This window comes from Excalfactoria chinensis, chromosome 5, assembly GCF_039878825.1.
Source record: "Excalfactoria chinensis isolate bCotChi1 chromosome 5, bCotChi1.hap2, whole genome shotgun sequence".
In the NCBI taxonomy this organism is placed as follows: Eukaryota; Metazoa; Chordata; class Aves; order Galliformes; family Phasianidae; genus Excalfactoria; species Excalfactoria chinensis.
The window spans coordinates 8,982,246-8,992,118 of record NC_092829.1 but is presented as its reverse complement, the minus strand read 5'-3'; positions in this window follow the sequence as shown (position 1 = coordinate 8,992,118).

The window sequence follows — 9,873 nt, the reverse complement described above, 5'->3', positions numbered from 1 at the left end:
TATTTGGTTGGGTCGTTGCATTAAATTGGCTGGTGTTTAAGTTCTGATTAAGTGCCACTAAGTAACATACACCTTATGATTTGCCACAAGAGCATTAATAAACCCTAGATTTGCTGCTAAAACTAGAGTTGTGCACAACCAATCCATGACTAGATTTGCTGCTAAAACTAGAGTTGTGCACAACCAATCCATGACAGACACTATGCTGCCCAGGGAAGCAGGCCTGGGAAGTCAGACACTTCTTCAGGGCATTCCCAACCCAAAGGGTTGGGTCATTCTGCTTGATGCCTTGTTCATACAGAAGGGCTTTGCTTTGCCCTCTGTGTTGGTATCACCAATACCTGCTAAGACACCACACAGACTGAGGTTTGCCTCTTCAGTTAGAGCAGGGTATTGCAATCCTAGCAATATTTGCTGCAGGGGCTGTTCAAGGTGCTTGAGTATAAAATACAAATGACAGAAATACTGGTTTTGAGCCTGTATATCTCTGGTTCTCTAAGAGAAACTGCAAGCAGTGCTTGTGTACCTCAAGCCATGGTTTTATCTTTCCTGAGAGGCATCAAGAAAGAAGCTGACAATGATTTTTTAATAGCTGTATTTAGTCTTTAAAACAGTTTCCCTCATTCCTCTACTAGGGCACGAAGCTGACAAGAAACCAATATCAAGTACAGTCTCACTTTGTTTAAGGATCCTTGGCTGAAAAAAAACACAGATCCCTTTAGAATCTCATGTTCTTTAAAGAAAAAGTGAAGAACCAGCATTATTACAAATGAGACATACCGGAAGAAGAGAAATATCCAAGATGACATACATAAGAATAAAATTATTTCACAGTTAAACTGCTGAGACACTGGAGCAGAGACCCAGAAAGAGCTGGACTCTGCATCCTTTGAGATATTGAAAACTTGATGGGAAAATACCCTGAGAAACTCCACCTAATTTCAAAACCAGCCCTTGTTTGAGCAGGGGCTTGGATCAGATATCAGCCTCCAGGTCCCTTCTGACATAAATTACTCTTTGGCTCTACAATGCAGACAAGGTCTTGTGTCCTTTCTTGGGTTGGATAATGTCATCATACTCTGCCTGGCAGACAGTTGGTTTAGCACTACTTCTCTCTCCGTGGGAAGGCTGCACCCACCTGGAGCTAACAAGATGCTGATTCACCCAGCAGCCAGGTCACACCACATCCAGCAGGATCGTTGCTGAGAAGCTCCCCTAGCTGAAGCTGACCAACACGAGTGTGTGTCATCCTGCATCTCCATGAACTACTCCCAGAGAACATTACCCCTAAGAAAACACAGTATTTCAAACACAGCTAACAAAACAAAGCCTGGCAGCTGAATAACACACCCTTTCCTATTGAAAACCCCCATTAAAAGCTGGTAGTTTTCTTACTCATCACACTAGCTTGCCCACAAAACCCTTCTCCTGCCTGTACTTCAGAGCAGATCCTCTTTTCATCGTCCCAGAACAAAGCTTCTTCATCAACGGCAGCTGCCAGTTCAGATGGCTGGGCCAAGCTGCAGCTCTTTTTGAGCTTGTGTGGACCTTTCTTCTGTCCAAATGACATCTTGTTCCCGTTGCTTTCCTAAAGACCATTTGAGCTGAAAAAATATATGAATTTTCCTCCTTGTTTTTTTTTTTTTTCTACAGGTGAATGTTACATTTTTCAAAGCTGTTTCCATGATTTTCATCTCATCCAAGGGACAGAAGTCCTACAAATACGATTAAGTTTGCATAATGAATCTCTGCTGCATGTTTTGATCATTTTTTTATTGGAAAATTCCTGACTCAAAGCCTTTTTCTGCACAGTTTTAGCTTTCAATTTGCCTGCTTTCACAGCCCTGTGATTAAGGTGCTGTGCACTGTAAAAAGACTCTTGTGTCCTTTCACAGCCACAAACCTGGCAGTGGGAAGGAGCACGGGGACAAAGGACACAGTGATAGGATGGGAGGTAATGGCCTTAAGTGGCACCAGGGGAGGCTCGGGTTGGATATTAGGAAAACATTCCTTCTCTGAAAGAGTGGTGATGCAGTGGCACAGCTGCCCAGGGAGGTGGGGAATCACCATCTCTGGAGGTGTGGAAGAACTGTGGAGATGTGGCACTGTGTGACGTGGGCAGTGGGCACCTTAATGATTCTATGAGAAACAGAGAGACTGATGTAGTGCCTTTGTGAGACTTCTGCATAGCACAAGCTGGAGTCTCTGCCACCAACTCATGCAACAAAGGGAATTAGTTTTCCCTTATTATGTGAATATGCATCTGCCGGGACTCAAGCTCGTGACATCCTGCGTCATGAAGAGCTTCCAGCAGTGAGAATGGATGCGCTGTGTGCCACACTCACAGCTTAATTACAAGGCTACTGAGCAGACCAACATCCTCAGCTAGCAAAATTCTTCACGACGCACTGGGACGCATCGGCCTCTGGTGATGTGTCATAGTATTGCTGTAGCCACCTTTCCTCATCGAGGTCACTGAAACATTCAGCAATATACCCATGCGTCCAGACACCTTGTGACCAGCATGGCTGCTAGCTGACACCCAACTCTTCTTCAAACACCATGTGGCTTTGGCAGGGCCCTGGAGGCAAAGGCAGGAGAAGACGAGCCTGTCATGGTGTGCCAGACATGCTGGAGGCACTCAGGGTCTGACTCGTTGAGAGCTCATGTAGTGACATGAAAGCAGCACAGGGAGCAAAGCTGCCAGCCAGAATGCTGTATGACTGACATCACTCTGCCATCAGCACCTGTAAGAAGTCACAGGGCTCTCTGCAAGCTGTGGCCTCTCACCTGGCAAACTGCAGGGGGGAGGCACACAGTTGGAGCCATCAATTACCTCTTTGCTCCTTGCACAGTGTCACTGCTCAGAGAAGGGACACCGAGAGCAAGAGGATCATGATGCTGTAGAGAGCACACATGGAACCAGCAGTTACCCATCAGACCCCGAGAGCCTGCTTACAGCTGCTTTTAACAATTCGAAACCAGCACAGGAAACCAATGCTGTGCTGGCACATGTGTGGTTGCCGCACATCCTCCATGGTGAGCCATGTCTGGCCCTATTTTTATCACTCTGCTCTGGCCCAGATGCAGCAAACACAACAGCCTGGGGCTGCTTTGCTTGTTCTTAGAACAACCTTCATGCGGAAGCATCCGCACCTCGCACACCTCCCAGCTTGTAACCAGCATCTGATGAGAAGATGGACAGCTTTCCAGACTCCTGAAGGCAGCAGGGATGTGGTGGGGGAGCAGGGACAGCCCCGTGAATATTCTAACTGAAGTGCCGTGGTTGGCAGAGGTGACACTGTCTGAGTTCATGGGAGACAAAACAGGCAGGAATGGACTAATGCTGAAACAAAACACTCTCTGAGGACCTTTGGAGAATAGCGAGGAAGTTATTTATTGAGGAAGAAGAAAACATGGGGGTTTTGCAAGGGGATTTTGCAAGAAGAGGCTGCAGAGGAGGCACTGGTGCCATGTGCCCCAGGACAGGCACCCTGCAGTGTTCCTCATACAACACAGGCACTGCACAGCTCACAGTGGGCAGGATTTCTTAGGTTGGACATCAGGAAAAAGGACTGCCCCAGAGGGCAATGGGCATGGAACAGCTGCCCAGGGCAGCAAGCACGGCCCTGAACTGCTATATTTCAAGGACACCTCCCTCAGACATAGGGTTTGGATTTGGGGGATCCTATGAGGAGTCATGTTAGAGATGATTATCCTTGTGGGTCTCTTCAAATCAGGATATCCTATGATTCTGTGACTCTATGATAAACAGGCGTGTGCTGATGGGGGGCGTACTTTGCAGGACAAAGTTGGCATGAGAACAAGTATATTATATTGGATGTCAACAGGAAACTGAGATGCAGCTAGAAAGGAACAGTGGGAGCCCTTCAAGACAAAACTTGCTGTGTTCATGCAGGGAATTTGCAGGAAGTGCTCAGAAGCCCACACCCTTCCAAGTGCCATCCAGAGCAGTGTTGCTCAGTGTCTGCCCCAGTCGCACAGGGCACAAATTGCAGTGGTTCTTGGGCTGTTTGCTGGTGATAGAGCAGCAGAGGAGCTGGCTGCGTGCCCTGGGTGTGCCTTGGGTGTTTCCAGGGTGTACTGAACAGCTGGAGAGCGTGGAGTCACATTCGTGTTCTGCACCCACTGCCAAAACAAAGTGGAAAATGAGCCTTGGGAGCACTGCAGGATGGCAAAAACCTGCATCAGCACCCTGCACTTCCCCAGAGTACATCCAGCAGAAGTGCCGATGACATTTTTAGCTGAGACTTCCTATCCTTAGTGCATACGTTTGCACGTACATGGCTTTGCTGGCTGAAATAACAGGCTTCTCATTCCTGCAGCCAGAAACAACTCAGGAAAAAAAAAAAAGAAAAAGAAAAAAAGAAAAAAAAAAATGGTTATCAGCAGTCTTGTGATAAATTCTGAACTGAGTGTTTGTGAAAGGGTTCTAAAAACTCCCTGAAGTACCAGCAGTTGCGTTGAGTTGTATTTAAGAAATCTACTGAGAAATATGCAGGCACATTCTTCTACTTCCAGTTTCATTTCTGCAAAATCACCCTCCTTTCTTAGCCAGGCAGTAAATGAGCCCAGCTGTTGTGTCCTGTCCAAAGGCCTTAGCAGGGACTGCACAGGCTCGCGTCAGGAATTCAGCAGCAGCCAGGCTATGCCATCCAGAGTGAGGAATAGAATCATTAATGTTGGAAAACACCTCTAAGATCACCCAGTCCAACCCCAACCCATCCCACCATGCCCACTGACCACGTCCCTTAGTGCCACATCTCCACGCTTCTTGCACACCTCCAGGGGTGGTGACTCCCCCACCTCCCTGGACAGCCTGTGCCAATGCATCGCCACTCTTTCTAAGAAGATTTTTTCCCTAATATCCAAAACTGAACGTTCTCTGGCATAACTTAAGTCCATTGCCTCTCATCTTATTGCTGTTACCTGGGAGAAGAGACCAACCCTCTCTCCCCCCTCACTACAAACTCCTTTCAAGCTGTTGTAGAGAGGAGGGGCTGCAGGTTTGGCAAGGTGGCATCCCTTTGAAGATCCAGCAAAAGCATCACAAGATGAGAGCCAGAGCATAGCTCTCTAACTAAATTACTGACCTGAACGAGCTCCCTTCAAGCCTGCAGACAGCAATCCCTCTGACTTCCATCTCTAAAAGCAGCACTACTAAAATGCCATTAAACAACCTTCCCCCCCCCACCTGTTTTATCACTTTCATCTTGTGAGCAGGTGAAGCCCATGAAGAAGTAACTTCCCTGCTGCTTTCAGTTACAGATGTGAAGGGTCAGGCTGGCTATAAAAGCTTTCCTGAAAGCTGAGGGGCTGTGGTTCTAATCCTGTGTCCTATGACAATGCAGCAATCACCAGGCACTGCAGCTTATTTTGGGAAGTGTGCTGTGCACTCTGGTTATATATAGAAGGCAGCAGAGTAGGTGATGTCTGATTCCTTTCCAGGCTCTTTCGTGACTTAGAGGACCAGGTATGGGATTGGGCTCAACTGCAGGAAAAAGTCAGATAGAGGCTATGAGAGAAATAGAGAAGCAATTGAGTTCCTCACTATCTACAAGGCAGTAATTATGTATGGAGGACAGGGAGCTTGAGGGTATGGTGCAGTGTATGGAAATAGAAACCTGATGCCATTCCTCCCCCTGCCTTCCCAAAGGAAACCTGCTTCCATCCCACTGCAGAAACACCACAGTGAAGGGAAAGTGGATCAGTGCTTCAGAGCAGAAACATCCTGGTGATATGGAGTCATAGCAGGCATCAAGTCAGAAAGGAAATCAAGGAGCGGCACAGGGCACTGCCAAGTGTTGCCAGAGGTGGTTTTTCCACCCACATGGATAAGGAGAAATGAGACAACCTGCAGCAATCTGCTGCTTTGAAGGAAAGTAGTTCTACATGCAGACAAAATACTCCCAGTACATTGCTGCTAAACCACGGCTGGAAGGATCCCAGTGCCTGCTGCAAGGAAACAACGTGTTTAACCCCTTGGCATGAAGAGTAGCTATTGTGCTGCTGTCTCTGTGAGCTGCACAGAGGGCTTGGGCTGCCTTTGAGCTCATGCAATAGCTGTTTTCTCCAGGTATGCTGTGGCCTTGCATCCCCACGGGTCCCTGCTGTCACCAGGCAAACTCCTCACTGTGTTGGTGTAAAGCTAAAGAACCATCGCTGACCCAGCAACTGGCAATGCAAGGAGCAGATGTCATAAGAAGGTCTTCCTGGACCTGCAGTAATGATGACCACCCACGTCTATCTCACTTAGAAATGCTGTTCCCTTCCAAGCTAGAGAAAGGAGCAGAAATAGGGTACACAGAGGAAGGTTCACTTGAAAGCACAGAGTGACAATCACTAATGTAGGTGATTCATTGCATGTTTACCATAATCCAAACTGTGGGGAAAAAAAGCATTCCCACACAAGCCTATAAAACTCCAAAGAGTGCTCTTTGTTACAAGAAAGACTGGCATGCCAGAAGGCACTCCTATTTTCAGCAGCTGAACTTGTAAAACTGAGGAAGGGTGTGGGAATCAGAAAGCTCAGCAATATGAAAAGAACCAAGATTTCCTTAGGTTTCCATTGAATGTGGAGCTATTTTTAAGTGCCCTGTCAGTGCTCTGTGACAAAATGCTTGGGGACTCTCTATGAATATGTGGCTTCTTTTGGAGCATTCAGATCAAGGAGTTAAAATACGCTTCCTCCTTCAGAGGAGAGCTCCCCTCCAGCTGCCAAGGCCAATAGTTCTGGAAGGCAAACAAGTTTCCATACAAGTAATTTTTGTCCAGTTAACTATCTAAAGATCACAGGACCAGACAGGAAATAGAAAAGATCTGGGGCTTACAGGTTTCTTAAGGGATCACATAAGCTACTGGCACTCTGGATTGCTTGCACAGCCAGCAACCTCCATCCATATGGTTGAGCAGAGGCATGGCTACAGGCTGCAGTCACCTTCTAGGTGGGTTTGCTGGTGTTGGAACAGCCTTGGCCAGCAAACTGTGGACAGTGGCAACTAACCACGCAAGTGGGGGCAGAAGCTTATGTGTGAGATCAGACAGATCCAGGCTCATGCAGAGTCACGCACCAAACATGAATCAACTGTGCGATGTTCTTGCAAGAAAGGTATTCTTGGCTGTATTTATAGGAACATATTAGCTGAAGTATGAAAGATAATTACTCCATGCTACTAATTGCTGATGACTCCTCAGCTGTACTCCTGCGTCCATGAACAGTAGTCCAAGGAACAGGCCAGTGGTGAGTATCTACAGGAGAGCCACATAAGCAAGAGAAAGATGGTGCTGTTCTGTGATGGAAAACTAGAGGTGTTTGGTTGCTTTATCTATAAAAGGGTATGCCAAAAATGGGAAACGGGGAAACAGCTATCTTCTATACATAATAGGGGATGACTTACCTCTATTTTAGTACTTCATCGCTAATTCTTATCACTCTTCAGACTGGAAATATGGGAACATCTTTATCTCCTTTTGGCCATACCATATTGATAGCACAGATATATATTGATAGAAATACACCAGAAATCTCTCAGTGAGGCAGTGCCAAAGCTGAAAGTAATTCTGCAGTGATGACACTGATGTGAAGTTCTGAGCTGATTCAGTGAGCTAGGATTGTCTGGGCTCTATAGTAAAAATACTATAATTGCTGCTCTTCAGTCATATAGCAGCATCCTATATAACTTCATCCCATATCCAGCTAGTGAGAATGCACTTGCATCACAGACTGGTGAATGCACTTGTGTATGATTGTCAGGAAACGTACCTGACCTTGGAAACTGCTCAGTCACTGTATGTCCAGACCTGTTCCATGATACCAGGCCCTTGAGGTCACCAGTGAAGCTGACTTTGCTGAGTAGTCCTCTGAATTTCTATAAATGCAGCCTTATGAGATGAGATCAAGAACAGATTTTCCATGTTTTATACTTCTGCTGACTCTATCCCTGAATAATTTGTATTACCAACTTTTTAATGATGCTCTAACTGCTTAGCAAAACCTGTCTAAAACATTTTCATTTTTAATCCTATCATTTATAGTTACTGATCCAAGCCCTGATTCCATCCTGCTGGTTGAATTCCCAGCTTCACCTTATCACCAGACCAGTCTGGCAATCCTGACTCTTGGCTGGGTTTGGATACGGTCACCAGACCTGCCCTGCTGTCATGTCAGATCTCAAGCTCCATCCCATTCTCCTTCCTGTACCCCTGATTTCCATCAGCTGTGCATACCAGTATTTTTAAGTTGTTGTTATCTAATCTTTGACTCCCTCGTGTTTTCCTGATTGTAGCTATGTCCTGCTGATGTCTCTTTTTCTGTATCATGTATGAACCTCAAAAAGTCCTCTTAGCTTTCTTGTATCTTAGGGTTTCTCCACAGTTAACAGAGGCTTCATCTTATTAATCTGTGACACAGGAGCTCATGTGGAGTGCATGTCTTTTTTGGGATCTCCAATCCTGACCAATTGAGTAAATCTGATCTTTTTTTGGAGACCACAGTCAATAAATCCATCCTAAACCCAAGCTGTATTCAGCCATCGGTGAAGTTGTGTAAACACTGTGCATAAAAGAACTAGTAGCTTGGGAAGCAACTTGTGCTTAGGAAGAACAAGACGGACTGGAAACAAAACCGAAGATGCTTGACGCAAAACTGAATTAAAGGGTTATGTCAAAAGATGGAGACAGAATACGGCTTTGTAGAAATGAGATGATAAACTGGCTTCTGCTTTGGAAACAGGAGTGCTGAGAAGTGTTCCAAAACACTGAACTGGAGTGAAGTTGTTCTGATGCTTTCCAGAGCTTTTGATAATCTTTCTTTTTTTCTGAAGAATATTTGCCCCCATTGTTCAATAAGAAGTTCTGTAGGCAATTCAGGATTCCTAATAAATCAGATTTGAAATCACACACACACACACACACACACACACACACACATATAATGTCAGTGTAAATGGTCTCTCTACAATGAGGCCATATTTCATAAGCAGGTTCCTGTTTTAAAGGATGATTTCAAGTGTCGTTGTCACGAATTGGGTTAGACTGTCCCTGGGGAAGCTTTTAATCTAGCCTGGATACTACTGGACTTGCCAAAATCAACTCATGCTTCCAGTCAAGTGAAACGATCTGTGTGATAGCTTCTGATCTAAAAATCCATCAGTACACTTGTATGTTGTTTCATCAAACAGTAGTGCTACTTCTGATGCAAACAACCTTAGCAGAGGCTTGAAATATTTCTGCACTTTTCTGCAGGTCACTCAGAGTTATGGATTGCTAGAATATCTGAATGTCAGAGTTGGCAAGGCATGAAAGCAATGGCACGAGGAAAATACCAAATTAATGTAGTCAAATTTTGTGTTGGAAGAGTTTGACTTGATACACTGAGAACTGACAAACTCCTGAAAAACTGAAAAGGACTATTTCAGATTTGCTTTGGATTGACAGAGTAGAGATCCTCAATAGAGCTGGGCCTGTCTGGGTGAATCTGCTCCTTAGCCAAACAAAACAGAAGCTAAGAGGCAATTCAACCATGGCCTATAAACAAATTCTAGACTACACACCAGGGGAGAAGAGAAGCTTCTCATGAATATGTTTATGCTGGAAATTAGAAGGTTACTTAATCCCCACAGCGATGATGCTTTGGAGCAACTCTTTACTAGAAGACTCAGGCAACGCCATTTTCAGATGAGGCTTAATTAGCTGCAAGGCCTGTCTATGGCTGTAAGATGACAAATGACAGGCTGCATGGGCCTATCGATGGGCCCCCTTCAGAGCACTGCCTTACTTGTCATGGTGGGAACACTTGGATGCTGAGTATTCTGGAAAACTCAATGTCCACCAGGGTTCTGAAAGTGATCAGAG